The 18,577-nt window shown below is 43.3% G+C and overlaps 1 pseudogene; it reads left to right on the forward strand.

Moving 5' to 3' along the window:
• The first annotated feature begins 12,880 nt into the window (after positions 1–12,880).
• Positions 12,881–13,734, forward strand: LOC101654176 (annotated as a pseudogene).
• The last annotated feature ends 4,843 nt before the right edge of the window (positions 13,735–18,577 follow it).

The following is an 18,577-nucleotide window of genomic DNA, read 5'->3' on the forward strand; positions in this document are numbered from 1 at the left end:
AAGAGTTGTATGAGCCTCTAATAAAACGATTTTAAAAATGTGCTGAAAAACTCGGCTTATACACAAGTATGTATGGTATATTGATTCTCAGTTTCCCTCGAAATGAAAACACAAATGTTAAAGTTTGGTGGGGATGCTGAGCGGCCACAGAGGCCAGTGTAAGAGCGATGCCTCCCAGCCCCGGGCGGCAGGAGGGCTTCTCGGAGTCCATCCGGGAGCTGGGAGACGCGCGGAGCTTCCTGAGCTCTTCCCCCCCGGAGCGCGACAACATGGAGGAATCACTGCATCTTGAAAGAAGGTCTGCCATCTCCAGGAAGGGAGATTTGACAAGTCGTTTCCCATTGTATACCATTTCTGCTGAAAGTAATATATTTCTACAGCAAGAACTCTTTGACTTGCCAACTCCATGCAACATACTAGTAAAAAATTCTAGCAACCTATTCCCTCTTCTAAAAATCCAAAATCGTTGGTTCCCATCTAGCAGGTCAGGAGATCTGGAGATGTAGTGGTTCCTACTCATTGGGCTGCTGACTGCTGTTCGAAGCCACCAGCTTCCCTGAGGAAGAATGACAAGGCTTTCTACTCCTGCCAAGAGTTGCTGTCTCAGAGAGCCACAGGGGCAGTTCGACACTGGCCTGCAGGGTCCCTACGAGTTGGAATTGACTCAATGGCAGTGAGCATGAGTTTCTGAGAACTAGTCGATACCATGGGCACAGAACAGAACACAGAACAGGCTGTATGAGCTTTCAAAAGCTGATGGTCAGGTAAGTCCACAAGGCGAACCTTTCAGCTAGCAGTCAAGCACTTACCTGTTTGTGCCCCACAGAGACACCTGACATCCAATGTCTCAGCCAGGAAACTGAGTCACTGCTTATTTTTGTACAAACATGAACTAAGACTGTGACAGTTTCAAAGATCTGTAGAAAAAGAATATGCACCAGAGATCATGTATTCCTTATAAAACATACAAGTAGAGATGAGCTATGAGGACATTTCCAGAAAATGTTTTCTAACCCCTCATCTAAAGAACTGCTCCTCTTTAACAAACAATATTAGTCATTACTTAGGGGAGGGGTTAATATTATTGATATCCCATTTGTATTCACTTTCTTCTATCCTCTTCTATTGGAAAATGTATTTTCAGAGAAGCAGCAAGCCCACGTGGAAGAAGCACACCAACCTATGTGATCATGCGGTGTTGGCGAGATCAGGTAACAGGTATCAGAAGACTACAAACAAACAAACAAACAAACAAACAAAAAACCACATTGTTGAGAACGAGGGGGTCCAGAGCAGAGACCCAAAACACATCTGTAGACAACGGGACATCCCCTCACGGAAGGGTCACAAGGAAGGGACGAGTCAACCAGGGTGCAGTATAGCACCAATAAACACACACGAGTCCTCTGGTTCTTTGGAGCTTCCTCAGTCCCGCTGTCATGATCCCAGTCCTGCCTTTCACTGGGGTCTAGACCAGAGCATGTGCACAGGGACAGATAAGAGACAAGTGCTCACGACACACAGAGCCCAGAAATGGGAATGGGAATAGCAATACTAGGAGTGTAGCGGGAAGGTGGGGAGGAAGAGGGACCTCATTGCAATGATCGACACATAACCACCTCCCCCCACCCCACCCCCCACCCCCCAGGGGGACGAACAATAGAAACCATGGGGGAAGGGAGACAGTCCTCAGTGTAAGATATGACAATAATCATTTAAAATTCATCATGGGGTCACGAGGGTGGGTGGGAAGAGGAACTGATAGTAAGAGGACTTAATAGAAAGCAAATGTTTAGAAAATAATGATGGCAACATATGTATAAATGTGCTTGATACAATTGAAGTATGGATTATCATAAGAGCTGTGAAAGCCCCCAATAAAATGATCTTTGAATAAAAAAGAAAATCTATTACAGCCTCAGAGAGCCTACAGAGACTGTTCAATTCTGTCTAGGGGTCGCTGTGAGTCTGAATTGACTCAATGATAGTGAGTTTTGGTAGCATCAAATTAAAGGCTTTTAACATACTGCGATGTTTGTTAAAGGACTCCCATCACGTGATCTTTTTTATTTTTAAAAACTGGAAACAGATCATCCACATTAATAGCTTTATTTTTTTTAAAGACCAAAGTGAAATATAGTCTACATTTAATTCCCTTTCCTGTGGGTCCAGAATGAGAGAGAAAGAAAAACCGCCCTATTTGTCTTAAATGCCAGTGTTAAAGCAAAGCTATTCCTTTACGTCTCTAATTCATATTACCGTTTTCCTTCTTAATAATAGAATAAAAGTAGGTCACAACTTAATTCGTTAAGTTTGGAGATAAACTTGAAAAATGTTTAACCCGAGTGCAGAGCTTTCCAAATGGAGTAAGTAATTGCTGAACTCAGCGAGGGACAACTAAGCATTAACCTCATTTTCTAAATCTCTTTTCCCAGGAATTAAAGCATGAATAATATTTGTTTGGCAAAATCTAAATGGCTTAATACTCTCTAAGCCTGCAGAGAAATTCACTTTCAGAGCTGTAAAATGGTTTATAAGCTTCATTAATAGTCAGCTTTAAGTATGATTAAGTGCTTAGAATATTGTTAAGTACCCAAGAATTACTTGTTGTTGATTAACTATTATGATCTCTTTTACCTGACTCAGGGAGTGCATTTAAATAACTAAAGAAATGTCATAATGAGTCATTAAGGAAACACAATGTAGTGGATCAGTATCTGGCCTCCTCTGCATCCTCAGTGGGTTGTTGGGGGAAGAACATTTAGAACCAAGTCCACAGGGGACATGATTTTGCAAGGAGAGCCATTAGGACGCAGATTGCTGCTGACAAAATCCGGTTTTGAACATTGAATTTGAAAGACTAAAATGAATTATGTTTTCTCCCTGGAGGCAGATGGGTACTTGCTAAAAGCTTCCTTAAGTCAGGAAGTTAGGATCCAGGCCACATTCTCCACCCCCTCACAATCTACTTTTCCTCAGTTCTGGAGTTCTCCACAGGGAACAGGGAAGAGTCAGCGGAAGAGGGAGGCTGATGTGCATGATGGTCTGGGGACTTCATCACATTTATCTGTGAGCTACCTACAGGCTCAGATGGTGAGTGCCTCTCACCTGCTAAGGAATGAATACTGACCCAGAGGTTAGCCCCAGAAGCTCCTGCATCCAGCGTGGTTTAGGCATATTACTTGTCTTTTTGGCATGAGCTATCAGGCTCCAGACTCCAATATGCGTGACACTGCAACATAAAGAAATGAAAAACTGTTCACAACCAAGCCACTAAACAGAATCACTTCACGATACACAAAGAAGATTGTCCAGGATATTGTTTTCTTAGGATGCACAATCAATGCTCCTTGGAGTGGCAGTCAAGAAATTGCTAGACAAATCTGCTCCGTAAGACCTCTTTTAAGTGTGAACAAACAAAGAAGTCACTTTGAGGACAGAGGTGCACCTGACGCACGCTGTGGCATTTGCAATCACCTCGAAAGCATGTGAAAGATAGACAATGAATAAGGGAGACTGAAGAAGAATGAATGCCTTTGAATGGTGTGTTGGCAAAGATTACCATGGATTTCCAGAAGAATGAACAAATGGACGTTGAAAGAGGTACAGCCAGAATTAAGGATAGGGACACTGCGTCTTACAAACTTTGGACATGTTACCAGGAGAGACCAGACCCTAGAGAAGCTCATCATGCTTAGTAAAGTAGAAGGTCAATGAGAAAGAGGAAGACCCTCAAAGGCATACATTGACTTAGTGGCTGCAATAAGGGAGGAGACATAGAAGAGTACGTCCTATCCCCATCCCAACAGAGCCATTAGCACAAGTGTCCTTATTGCTACCAGTTTTTTTTTAATCATTTTAGTGGGGGCTCTTACAGCTCTTATCAAAATCTATCCATCCATCCATTGTGTTAAGCACATTTGTACATATGTTGCTATCATCATGTTCAAAACATTTTCTTTCTACTTGAGCCCTTGGTATCAGCTTATTTTCCCCTCTACCCCATCCTCCCTCCCTCATGAACCCTTGATAATTTATAAATTAATATACTGTTCATTTCTTACACTGACTGCTGTCTCCCTTCACCCACTTCTCCATTGTCCATGCCCCTGGGAGGGGGTTATATATCAATCATTGTGATCAGTTTCCCCTTTCTTCCCTCACCTTCCCCTACTCTCCTGCTATTGCTATACTCATTATTGGCCCTGAGGGGTTTATCTGTCCCGGAGTCCTTGTGTTTTGAACTCTTATCTGTGCCTTTGTACTTGCTCTGGTCTAGTCATTTTGTAAGGTAGACTTGGGGTCCCGATAGTGGGGGGGTGAAGGGAAGCATTGAAGAGGAAAGTTGTATGTTTCACTGGTGCTATACTGCACCCTGGCTGGCTCGTCTCTTCCTTGTGACACTTCAGTGAGGTGATGTCCAATTGTCTACAGATGGGCTTTGGGTCTCCACTCTGTCCTCCTCCTCATTCACATCAATATAATTTTTTGTTCTGGGTCTTTGATGCCTGGTACCTGATCCCATTGACACTCCATGATCACATAATCTTCTTCCATGTGGGCCTTGTTGATTCTCAGCTAGATGGTCCCTTATTCTGTTCAAGCCTTTAAGACTCTAGATACTTTATCTTTTGATAGCCAGGCACCATCAACTTTCTTTGACACATTTGCTTATGCACCGATTTTGTTTCCAGTGATTATGTCAGGAAAATGAGCATCACAAAATGCTAGGTTATTAGAACAAAGTTTTCCTGCGTTTAGGGGGAATTTGAGTAGGGGCCCAATGTCCATCTGCTACCTTGATACTTAACATAGAAATATATGTACATAGATCTATTTCCCTATCATTATACATAAATATATTTACAAATGTGCCTGGATATATTTAGACCTTTATAAATGTCCTAGTTCTTTCCTCTGTTTCCTTTTACTTTCCTCTTGTCCGACTATCATGTTCTACCTTCATTTAGGCTTCAGTAATTCCTCTCAGCTACATTGCACTTGATCAAGCCCCACCAGGCATCTTACACCCTCCTCGCCATCGATTTTTGATCACTTGTTATTCCTTTGTCCCTGGGTTTGTTGGCACCTCCTTTCCTTTCCCCTGCTTCCCCATCTCCCATGTCCCCCCACGACTGTCTGTCTGGTTGTTTTCTCCTCTGGATTGCTTATCTAGCCTATCTTATTTAAATAGACATGAAAAAACAATAATAATCACATAAACAAAATAAAGCAAAATCAAACAACAATACCAAAAAAGAAAAACTGATAAATAGTTCCAGGCCTGTTTGTTGACCTTTATGAGTGTTTTCCAGTTGAGTCTGATGAGATGCCATGCCCTGACGCCAAAGTCTATATTTGGTATTCTATGGGGACTTCATTGCTTTGCTCCCCTTGCTGCTCTGTTGCATGCCCGTGGTGTCTTGCCCCTATGTGGTGGGGTCAGATTGGGCACAATTCCCACACTGTGTCTCCAGTGTTATCCCCTTTTTCCTTTGGGTCAGTGAGGGATGTCCTGTTTGGTGGTGCTGGCCCTCTGCATTGCCTATGGTTGACCCTATGGTCCTCTCTGTGCATTGGCTGCTTTGAGCAGGAATACTGTCTTTGGGGCTTGGTGGGCCAGGATGTGTTCTACTCTCTTTCCTTCCCTCTTCATTAGCTGCTGGGTGCTCTGTCAGATGATTGCTACCAGGCTTTTGTATTATCCAGGCCCCTCGGTGCTCACCCTTTGAGCCTAAAGTTGAGGAGACAGGGTGTCAGGAGTGTCTCTGTCCCTCACATCCCATGCATCTCTCCTCTGTACATAGCATTTCAACTCTTTCTAGCTAAGAGGTTCTGCAAAGGATCACTCCCAACCCCTTGCCCTTCAGGAAAGCCAAGAGTCATGGTAGGGCCACTATAAGTAGAGCTAGCTCTCCCTACATACACCCTACCCTCATAAGTAAGTTTGGCTCATTTGGGGCTGAACAGGTTCATCCCTGTCCTTTGAATATAATCTCTGTGGATGCCCCTGACCTGTAGCCAGGAGACCCCTGCTCTTCTATTTCTTTAATTCAATGAACTATTCCCACCCGCACCCCCAACCTGTATGTGGGGTCCCCAGGAATAAAGACCAGAATATCTTTTTTCTCCCTTCCTCTTATCTTTCACCGCTGAAGTTTAGCTTGGTGAGAACTAAGTGACCCTGCCTGCCTGAGAGACAGCAGGGGGTGTTGCTATGCAGAAGGCTTGATCTATCCAGACTTCTGTGAGGGTTGAGGGATGAAGGGGTCAGAGCGCTGGAAATAGCATTGGGGATTATCCTCCCTGTCCTCATATACTACTGATGGTCCTACTGGTTGCCTCTTCTCATCTCTCCCTGTTCTCTATAAACTTAAGTAGGTACCACCTCCCACCATGTTTCCCCTCTTCTTTTCTGGAAAGAACGTGTATTGGCTGTTGCTAAGAACTGAGAACCTAACCCCAGTGTCCCTGAGTCTGTTGGAGGCTATCAGTCCCATTCCTGTCACCTTGTAGAGGCCAGCACCCTCAATTAGCCCCCTCTGGAAGTCTAGGAGCTAAGGCAGTATCTTGGGAATGCATCCCATTTCTTCCCCAATGGCTAGATCTTATCTGCTGTGTGTTGATGGGGGGCTTCCCCACTGGCTAGATCTTATCTGCGGTGTGTTGATGGCTAGATCGTATCTGCTGTGTGACGATGACACCTATAGGTGTCATATACACCTCTAGGGGAAAAAAACCACAATGACTTGATGGCACCTAACAATAACAACTTCCCTGGTGGCACACTTGCAACTGACCTAGTGGTTCAGTGCTCAGCTCCTAACCAAAAGGTTGGCCATCTGAAGTCACCAATAGTTTCTAGAGAAAGACTGAAGTTTGCTTCCAGAGAAATGTCTAGCCATGGAAACCCTACGGAGCAGTTCTGTTCTGCTCTGAGTCAGAATTGACTTGACAGCAATGGGTTTGGATGGTTGGTTTGGGCTATTGCCAGCAAATGGAGCCCAGGTGATGTAATGGCTAAGTGCTCAGTTAATAACAGAAAGGTTGGTTTTTGAACCCCTTGCTCAGCACCAGTAGTTCCACAGGAGAAAACCTGGTTTTGTGCTCTTGTAAATATGATAGCCTAGGAAGAATTCATCTCAGCTGTCACATGCGATTGATTTGGTCTGACGAGACTAACAACAACACTGCCAGCAAACAGCTATTTAGGGAGGGACTTTGGGGGAGGTGTGCCCACCAGGCTTCTGTTCCCACAGAATCCTTTTATATAAACTCATGACGTGAGCAGTCAGCCCTGCACCATCAGCAGAGCACTGACTGGAATTGAAAGCTACCCTTCCTTGACCAGCTGTCTTGGATGCTTAGCTATTGTTCCTGGCTTCCCACTCTGAGCTCCTGAGTCTTGACATTTGAACTTCATTTGACCTGTGACTGCCAGGGCAGCTGGGATGTCTAAACCATAAAGCCTTCCTTCCCCTGAAAGACTTCCACATGCCCCACCCATGGCCGCACCTCCATCTTTGTTTCCACTGGACTTTGACTTCTGGCAATCTTCTAGCAGCCAGCCCGCTTGAACCCTGAACATTGGCCTGCACCCTGGAGTTCAACCTTGTCTTTCCTCAGGTTTAATATCCCCACATTTTCCATTTGCCCATGTTCTTTTCCCAGACTCTTTGTTCATTTGCTTCCATGTCTCTTCATCTTCTTTTTTGTTTTGTTTGAAGTTGTCAAGGATTTTCTTTTACTTGGATCCACAATCGGCTCTCATGGAGGCAGCGTTCAAGGAATGAAGTGACAATGTTTACATGGGGCAAATCTTTTGCAGAGGGTCTCCTGAGTGTGCTACAGAACAAGGATGTCATTTGAGGGCTACGTTATACCCAACCAAAGTCATGATTTTCTCTGTTCTTTTTTTTAAATAATGGATTTCATTGGGGGCTCTTTGATGTATGGATTGTTATAAGAGCTGTAAGAGCCTCCACGTCTCTTCTTATGGTGATGAAATTAAGTTTACCCATAACCATTACTGTTGCTGTTGTTAAGTTTCACTAAGTCAACTTGACTCACAGTGACCCAGTGTGACAGGGTATCATTGCTCCATAGGGTTCTATAGGTTGTACATTTTATACTGTGGGGGCGGGTGATAAGGGGGCTGGTGGTGTGGTCATTAAGTCCTGGGCTATTAACCAAAAGATTGGTGGTTTGATTTCAGCAGCTACTTCAAGGAAGAAAGAGGACAGTCAGCTTCTGTGAACGTCGCAGGCTTGGAAACACGTTGGGGCAGTTCCACTCTGTCCTGTAGGTTCGCTATGGATCTGATTCAATGCCAACACATTTGATTTGGGTTTAGTCTTTGCAGAAGCACAATAGCTGGTCTTTCTCTGCCACTGGGTGGGTTTACACGGCCAATATGTAGGTTAACAACCTAGTGTTGAATCATGGCACTACCAGGGTTCCTTCATGTAAGAATCGAAGTAGTATGATTGAGTCTTTGGCACTAACATAAGAATAGCTAACTTATGAGCTTTCTGTTTAATTATTTTCTTAAAGATTTACTGGTTGGCAGCTGCTCCTATGAAGTACTGGAGTAGTTGATTCCACGGCATTTAGGCGCTTCAATGTCAAGATCACATTGCAGTATGTCCTAGAGAAAGCCTGGTGGTTGCCTTGCAGTTCTACCTCCACTAGCCGATCAGATGATAAAGGACAACACCTGTTAGCACCTGCAGGGCTTTCTTTGCATATGTGCTTGTGTCTGTGCCTAACTCCCAAGCCAGGTGCTAACATCTCTAGTGAACTACACGCTAAATAGATCATTGTCTCCTAGAACCAAAAAAAAAAAATCTAAATCTCTATATAATGTGGGGTTTTTTTTAAGATTGTAAACCTGGTTCAATATGACTAGTCCATTTGTAAGACCTCACTATTATTGAAGGCGAATGGTTTAAAACTGATGCCATGAATACTTGATGGCAGTTGTATTCAGAGCCTCGTTGCATAGGTTGTATGTAATGGTTCACATATCAATGACCCAGTCTTTGTCCTCTGCGAATTATGTTTGCTTGCCTGGAGGCCATCCTCCAGGACTTATTGAATTTATTCAGAAGCTTTTGATTTGTTTTAATAGCTCTTCTTAGCGCATCCTTAAGTTTGAAAGTTGTCCACATCCACAGCCAATATGTATCTGGAACAAGAACTTGAAAGTATAAAGGGGTTCTCTTGACAAATATTGTTAGAAGTCAATTATACAAAAAGCCAAATGTATAAAGACCAAAGTATGTAAGTGGTAACCAGGAGTGGCAAGGTGGGGGTAAGCGGGATTAATAATGGAAAAACCAGAGTCTATTATTGTAATTGCTATCAATAAGTTTTACACCTATAAGTTAAATTTTCAAATGTTATGTGATACACACACACACACACACATTTATAACAATGAAAAAAGCAAAACTAGTTACTGAGACTGTTTATGTATAACCAAACATTTAATGGATTTGGTTTAGGGTCATGTTTTCATGAGACATCGCAGTTAATTGGCCTAGTAACATACGAGCGGGTGTAAATGTGTTACCAGCGCTTCTTTTCTACTTCCGAGTTACTTGCTTAGTACCGAGGGTCTTAAAAGCCTGCAATTGGTAGATATTCACTGGGAGCAATAAAGGAAGAAAAACCAGGAAGAGAGGATATAGAATGTGAGGCTAACTATGTCCACATCCAGTTGCCTCTTTTACCAGGACACAAGAACTAGGTGATCCCTGTCTACTCTTTCTAGGTATGTTGATGACATATTCCACAGCAGAATCCTGATCTTAAAGGGGAAGGTGTCTACAGTTAATGCATTCACATGGATTCTAACCTTTCTGGAGCCACGAAGGGGTGGTTGAACCTCTGAAATGCTTGCCTTAGACCATCTAAACTGTAGTTTACCTTAAATATTGTTAAAAGATATGTCATGAGAAGTATGCTCTTTGAATAACTCTATGGAAACAAATTGGTCAAATGCAATGCAAAATTAAAAGGAAGCTGTATTAGTCTGGGTACTTTGGAGAAACAAATCCACAGCAACTCATGTATAAGAGAGAGTTTTATGTAAAGAAAATGTGCATCACGAAAACGTCCCAACCCAATGCTGCCCAAGCCCACAAGTCCAACATTAACCCATTAACCCAACACCAATCCACAAAGTCCTCCACCTCACAAAACAGAGGCAATGATGCCGACTGCAGGAGGAAAGCTGAGTCAGTGAACGAACAAGCATCTCAGCACTAGGAGGGGTCTCCACACAGCTGCTCCAGCACCCAGGGCTGCATCAGGATAGGTCCATGTAGCTTCTCCTTGGGGATGTCTTGTAGGAAGTCAATCTTGCAAGCTGAAGCAGGGAACTGCTGAGGCAGCTGCACCCGTTGCAACCATCACAAAACAAGAGACCCAAGCACTAGAAAGGCGAGGCTCACCACCCATTTATCCCTCCACCTTTCAATTAGCCCCACATGTGATTATCAGCCAGGTTGGCACAATTAACTAACTCAGAAGCCTAGAGAGCAGTGATTTTGTCTCTATATGGAGGAACAACTCAGAAAAGGAGGGTAATTGTGAATTCACAACTCAAAGAATATAATCAGTGTCATTAAAATGTACATAGAGAAAATGCTGAATTTAGTGTACATTTTGTTGTGTATGTTCTCAAGAACAAAATGAATAAATGTAGAGGGGGCACAAAAAAGTAACCCTGGCTCCCAGTGGTCTTCTGTATCTTGCTTTACACAAGTTTACATAAACATCGTGATCTCTACATATGTGTTATAGAAGTTAAACACAGGTAACATTGCTTGCAGCAATTAAACACAATAAAAATAAAACCAAATCGCAACAAAATTTTAAAAGTTAAAATGCTTGATAAAATTCCATCAATGGTTAAATTCCAGTAGTGTCCCAATACCCTTATAGTTCCTAATTCCTAACAATAAACCTTAAAAAATATACCTTCGTGATATTGTGATAGGTAGGTTTATTGTGCCAATCTGGCCAATAGGAACATGTGGGATTAGTAAGGTCGCAGTTTGATTGGAAGGCAAAGAGATTAATGACTTGGCAAGCCCTGCCTCTCTCTCTCTTGCTCTCTGGTGATTGGACCAGCTTGCAGCTGCTAGTTCTTTGCCTCAACCTGTGGAACTGCCAACCCATGGGTCATGTAACTAGAGCTTGAGGTTCCTTCAACACCTGCTTTGCCATGCTGCTGGGGTATACACCGCTTGAGCTTGGGACTGTTGGATCCTATAGTTTTGGTGACTACTGGTGATCCACCCTGCTGTTTGCAGCCTGTGGCCAGACTGCCTGCATTGCCCTTTTGAAGATTCAGCTGTCGGTTTCCTTGACCTTGGATCCAACGGCCCTGTGAGTTTAAGGACTTCCATTATATTAACTATTACATGGAAGTGAGTTGAACTGAGCCATCTGTACTGCTGTGTGGACTAATTAGCTGTTATAGTCCTTCGTTCTGTATCTATCATTTATGTATCTTTCTAATCATAAGTTTCTCTAGAAAAAGGTTCTCTAGTTATTTTATTAACTAATGTTCCACGTGATGTTTATTTCAAGAGCCAAGCCAAGAAAAACCGGGTAGGAAGTTAGTTGCAATGATGGTCTTGATCAAGAATGAAAATGCTCACAGCTTTATGTAAAGCTTTTGCAGTAGATCAGCATTTTATACAAAAGCATTTTCACCTTAAATTATTTCTTCTGACACTTGCCTCCTTATGAAATATTCTGTTTCTGTAAACGTATCTCATACTAGTATAACAAATGGTTGTAGTAAAATCCATTGATATTGGATACTTTTGACAAAGACAATCCGTAAAATTCTTCTAAAAGCTTGTGCACTGGCAGGTATTGCGTCCCTCCTTCATGGGGTCGGACACGAAGGACAAGGTGGATTTAGAGTATGTTTAACTGTTCCACCAAGTCGATGGAAAAGCCATAGCTTGAGTTTCTGGATGGTTTCCCAGGGCACTATCCTCTTCATCGGACTTGTGTATCATGTGTTGATTTCAGCGGAGCAACGGCTGAACGTCCTCAAACAGGTTACCTTAAGATCATGTAAGGGAAGGTATGTCACAGTCAGGTGGTGGATTTGTGTTCATGTGCTTGCTCCACAATGATCTACCACGGATCTCACTGGACACGATTTTAAAGTCCTTGCTGAGAAGTAGGAACATGTCCTTTCTCATCTCCTCTGAGCACTGTTCTCATCAAGCGTCCTCCCTCTTACCCAGATAATACCACTGTGAAGGAGCTTGCAATTATTTTTAAACTTTCTGTGAGGTGGTAGCTACATACCAGCTGTGGGAGAGAATGTAAGCCACCATGCAGAAGTTGAATCAGGGGTCATGTGAATAGCAGGCATGGTAAACAGGGGGTGTTGGACAAAACTCGTCATGCAAATGTCGAGCTCACTCTCACAGGTCCCTCTGAGTCCAGATTTTAGACTGTGTAATGCTGGTGCTACCACTGATCCCTGGAGCCAGGGAAGCTTTTTAAGATTACCAGGAGAGAAAAGGACAGGAGGAAGCCTGGGAGGAAGGGGGAAAGGAAGTGAGTGAGTGAGGGGAAATGGAGGAAGGAAAGAAGAAAAGGAAACCTCAGAGAAGTGGAAAAGAAAAAGGAACACATTGTGTTCACGTTTATTTTCCTTCTGTAAAAACAAGGATCTATTTACTAATTTAATTCACCTGGCCAGCGAAGCTTGTTTTCCTTAGAGAAACAATCATGCTAATCTAACCAGCAGCATTATCCCTGAAAGCCAGGAGTTCTTCATCTGTGGCTAATGGGGTTCATGTAGGGAAAGATAGATTTGTCCTGTCTGTCCCCCGGTGCCATCATGCCGGACATGGCCAGTCAGGTGCTCCTGGGCTCCTGTCTCACCATTCTGTCCCTGCTGCTCATGTACAGGGAGGTGCTCATCCAGGTGGGAGATGAGCCTCTTCCTCCAACAATAGGATGCAATATTTGGGGGTGGCCAGTATGTTAGCTTTCTGGTCTCTTTTATTATGCTCAACAAATCGCAAGCGCCCATGGGAAGCGTGGGCTGTTCACAGGCCTGACCACCTGACTGTGTTCTAGAGTCCTGGGCACCGTGGTCCATGGTAAAGTGTGGCAGCATTACCGGGGTACTCTGAGCTGCCTAAGGAGACAACATAAGAGATGATGGCTCGTTGTGTTGCTACTATGATCACATACCCCTTCCACATGATCACTCTGAGCTCATGATACAACTCATTGGCAGAGAAAACAAATACTGTGGACTTTGTGACCCCGTAGTGACCATCAAAGGAAAAGAGGGCATCCAAGAACTTTTTTTTTGCGGGACTTGTTCCTCACATCCTTGGTGACATTTCTTTGTGGCTCTGTAACTCCCTGGCCTACCTCGTCCATCCCTATGCACTGGACAGTGGGCTTTCAACCATGAGTGAAATGGGGAGCTATTCCCAGGCTGTCATGGGCTTTTTAACCAGCATGCTGACCTCTCCTTTTCTGCTGGTTTCTCACCTGATGGTTGTCAACAACTGTGGGCTTGCTGGTTGATGCCCTTCCTACTTCCCAGTGTATCCTCCTTGGATCGATTGCTGGTGCAGACTATAGAAAGAGGGAAATGTAAGCTGAGGAAATAGCTTGTTTTTCTGGAAGGGCCCCTTTGGGAAGACTTACTGCTGTGAACTGAGAATGTTAATGTGAAGATGTGGGGCAGGGACAGTGACATTTCTATAGTCCCAGATGCACAGAATTATGGGAGAGAATGCTGATTTCTACACAGTGTGATGCCTTGTTAAAATAATAATTTAATCTTGGGAAAATGGTGGGGAAAAAAGTAAGACAAATGTGTTAAATGTGCTTATTGAAGAACAACCAAATTACATAAGAGAAAACAAATTGAATAGCAGTGGAATACCACAGGCAGATACGTGCCATTGAGTGCCTAGTCAGATGATATCTGATTGCCTATATGTCAGTGGTGCTATGAGGATTTATTTTTATTTTTTAAAGAACGCAGCTCTCTTCTTGTTTATCTTCCCCTAATGTTTTTAAGGGCCCAAACTCAGTCTTCTATAGCACTGGACCATCGGTGGGATCTAGGCAGGCGAGCTGGAGGGTATAGTTCTGAGGGTGGGCTCTCAGGCTGAGTATGGACCCAGCGGCTGTGGGGCCCCTGCTGCTCCTGCTGTGCAGGCAGGGGTGGGGCTGGGCACACGCTCTCTCTTCATAGGTTTCTGCTCACTCTGCTCCTGCCATCAGCCTCTCGTCTGAATTTGCTGCTAGTGCCTGTTCCTTCAGCCTCTGCAGTAGCTGCCGCAGCAGTGGTGAGGACAACCAGAGGTGGTCTCTGCAAGGCTTTAATCGGGTGTTTGCATGACCTCCAAGGAAGGCAATGTCCTAGTTCACAGGAAGCATTGCAGCCATTAAGCACTGGCCACCTGTAGTGCAGGGAGAGTTGGGGCACACGTGCTTCAGGCTGCATCCAAGGTAAAGAACGTGGTGCTTCTTTGGCCAGTGATCTGTTGTTAGTATTTATAACCGTCTTCTAAAGAGCCTCACCTGGATATTTCACAGCCACTACAATTAGCATGCCTTTGATGGGAAATTTGCTCCTTCTGGGATTCTCATTGCCGTCAGCACTGCCACCAGCTCCTTGTAGGCAAGCCTGGGCCTCACCTGTCCTTGACGCTTTCTTCTCTTTACAACAAAGGGTGGTCAGAGAATGAAATCTCATTCTGACTGACTGGAAGGTGAACAGGCATGCCAACCCTGTTTTCTTCCCCCTCTCATCTCTCTGTTCCTGCTGTCTTCCTTCAGACACTCGTGATGCCCGGCCAAGATGCAATAGCTCCTTGACTCTTCCTGTCTCCCTAATCCTGCTAGGGGGAGGATGAACATGAACACAACCATGTTAAGAATCGCTTTGCTTAAGGAGATTAAAATCTTTAAATTCCTTACCCTTGCCTCGGGATAAAATGTAAATGCTGTTATAAAGCTATAGTCATAAGGGAATGCTTATAGGACTCTCCAGTCTTCCCTTCTGCATTTGCTTCACCTTAGAAACTCCATATCCCTGTCGAGCAAAGGTGACCTTGGGTAGGGCAGACTACCTTCCACAGTGTTTATTGTTCTCGTTAGGTGCCTTCCAATAAGGCTGACTCATCGCACCCCTACGTACCTCAGCACACACCACAGCCTGGCCCGGTGCCATTCTTAGAACTGTTGGTACATTTAAGCCCATTGTTGCAGACACTGGTGAGTGCGGGCTAAGCATTCAGTTGACAACCAAAAAAGTAAATAGTGCAAACTCACCAGCAACTCAGCAGGAGAAGGATGAGGCTGTAGGTTTCTGCAAAGGCTTAACCACCCTAGTGGCCGTTTGGAGCAGTTCTACTCTGTCCTAGAGGGTTACTATGATGGACAATGGGCTCGGCACCTATCAAGGAGTTACCATGACCGTGTCAACTAATCTGGTCGAGAGTCTTCATCTATTTGCGGATCCTTGGCTTATCATGTATAATGTCCCTCTCCATGGACTGGGCCCTTCTGATAACATGTACAAAGTTCATGCGATGAAGTTGCACATCTTCTCTCCCAAGAGGAATCATGACTGTACTTTTTCCAAAATAGATATGTTTATTCCTCTGGCAGCCCATGAGGTGCTTGATAGTTAAGCTAATAGCATAGATCAAAGGCATCAGTTCTTCTTATTCCTTATAATAAGTTCTTCTACTCACTTCCCAGCTTTTGGATGTAAATGAAATGATTGAAAATACTGTGGCTTTGATGAGATGCACCTTAGCCTGCATGGTGACATCTTCATTTTTAACACTTTATTTTTTAAATTATAACAGTTTTATTCATATATAATTCACAGCATACAATTCAATACTTTAAATATATTACAAAGAGTGGTGCAATCATCACCACAAGCAATTTAAAACATTTCCTTTATTCTTGTACTCTTAATTTTTAACTCCCATTTTCTACCATCCTTTCCTGTAATAACCCCCCAAAACTAATAATCCAGTTACTGAGTGTATAGTTGTACTATATTTTGTTCATTTATATCACTAACAAATCATACAAGAAAATCCTCAACAACAATCACAAAATAAAACACAGCAAAACCTATATCCAAAAGAGAGCAGAAAATTCTTAAAAGTAGTTGGGTCAAAGGGGTAATAAATGATAAGGTGTTACATTTTAACTACATCTGCAATAGTAAACTTTCCGATGCCCTCCGTCTGATAGCAAAGCTATTCACATCATGGTCTTAATCCATGTGGGGACTCTGGAAATGAATTTGGGGCTTTTGAAGTCTTCCATAGCCTTCTGAAAATTTTAATACAATTCCCTCATCTGGTCTTAGATATCTTAGATTTTATTATTTACAATCCTTGGATAACACAGAATGGTGTACTTCTTCCTTGTGAACTTAGTGGGCCTCTTCCTTAGATAGCTGCTTGTTTTAAAATGAGCCGTTAAGACCCCAGGTGGTATTCTCTCTAGTAGGAGGGCATTATCAGATTTCTTCACCACACTTTTCTAGAGCACTCCTATTTTTAGTGATCTCTTTATGAGGGAAAGTAGAGCCATATCATAAAAGTGATTTGTTCTTAGATTAGGGATAATGATTAAGTATGAGCTCAAAATTCATTCAGATGGTGAGTTCATCCTGGTTGACTAGAGAAACAAATCCAGAGCTACTCATATATGTAGAAGAAAGAGCTTTATATCAGAGTAACTGTGTATCAAGAAAACATCCCAGCCTAGTCCAGATCAAGTCCATTAATCTGATATTAACCCATATGTCCAATACTCATCCATAAATTCCTCTGCAGACTCATAGCCACTCACAATGATGGCAAATGCAGGAAGATCACAGACCAGTGGGTGCAAAGTCTTGTGGATCCAGTGGCAGAAGCATCTCAGCACTGGCGTAGGTCTCCACATGGCTCCTCCAGCTCTCCAAGTGCAGCTCCTCAACAGGAAGGTGCAGAAGAAAGAGGGAGGCTCTCGCAGGGTTTAGCAAGTCTCTGCGTGGAGTAGCCAACTAAGCTGTGACATGACTGACAGGCTAAACTCCCCTCCTTCACTCTTAATACCCTCAGGTTAGGATGAAATTATGCAACTACCACATATGGAGGCATTGTTATCCTTTAATTGGGTATATTAAAAATAATCTCCCTGGGGCATATGATAATTCTAAGAGTAGCATTAATTCCACCAATGTTTTGGAATTTAAAACACTGTTGACAAAAAGAAAGCATGTGTATATATGACAGCTTTTTAAGACTCAAATACATGGATTGTTAACTTGTACAAATTAAAAACTTAAGTGACTAGTCACTATTTATGCATAAAATGAGGGTTGGAGGTAGGGCAAGCCTTTCAATAAATCTCTTTCCCTTTAGCAGAACGATGCTTGCTGGGACATGTCATAAAAAAGAAAAGTGTTCAACAATAACAAATATATAGTTCTCTTAGGCTGTCAATTATTGGGCACCCACAAAATTAGATAGTTGAACTAAAGTTCAATTGACTTCCAAATCCAAAATCATGGGAGTACTTCAGTTCCTTTAATCTTCCCCAGGTGTGTTTAAGTTAAAATTTTCTTGGTTTCCAAATCAGATCCCTCTGGTGTGGTCAATGAAGGATGGTGTGCATCTCAAAAGGACAGTCTAAAGTCATGTCTGTAGAGCAGTGGTTCTCAACCTTCCTAATGCCACGACCCTTTAATATAGTTCCTCATGTTGTAGTGATCCCCAACCATAAATTATTTTCATTGCTACTTCATAATTGTGATTTTGTTATTGTTATGAATTGGGTGACCCCTGTGAAAGGGTCATTTGACACCCCCCCAAAGGAGTCACGACCCACAGGTTGAGAACCACTGGTCTAGACCATTCAGCTTGAGTCAACAAGGACGAGATGGAAACTCAGAACAGAGCATTGGACATAGTCTTCCATTCAGAGTTAAGAGGTGTGGTGGGTTGTAGTAGTCAGGGTTCACTAGAGAAACGAATGCATAGATATTCATATGTGTGTAAGAAAGAGCTTTAGATACAAGAGCAATTGTATATTGAGAACACATCCCAGCTCAGTTCAGGTCAAATCCATATATCCAATAATAGCCTATATGTCCGATACTAGTCCATAAATTCTTCTTCAGACGCACACAGTTATGCAATGATGCCGAATGCAAGAAGATCACAGGCCTGTGGGTGAAAGTCTTATGGATCCAGTGACGGTGGAAGCATCTCAGTGCTGGCATGAGTCTCCCCGTGGCTCCTCCAGCTCCAATGCTCTGGCTCCATCAGTGTAGTTCCATCTAGCTTGTCATCAAGAAGGTCTCGCAGGGAGTGTGTGCATCTGGTCTCCAGTCAGCTATTAATCTTCTTCGTGCCTCCAAATGAGGTCATCAAGCTGCAACCTGATTGGCAGGCCAGACTCCACTCCTCCACGAGTTGACAGGAGATTATGTAACTGCCACAGATGGGTTGGAGCAAGGCCCAAGAATGAGGGGGTTCAGCTGGTGTCC

The sequence above is a fragment of the Echinops telfairi genome, unplaced genomic scaffold (genome assembly GCF_000313985.2).
Source record: "Echinops telfairi isolate 266 unplaced genomic scaffold, ASM31398v2 ScPeMD7_3533;HRSCAF=4204_0, whole genome shotgun sequence".
NCBI lineage: Eukaryota > Metazoa > Chordata > Mammalia > Afrosoricida > Tenrecidae > Echinops > Echinops telfairi.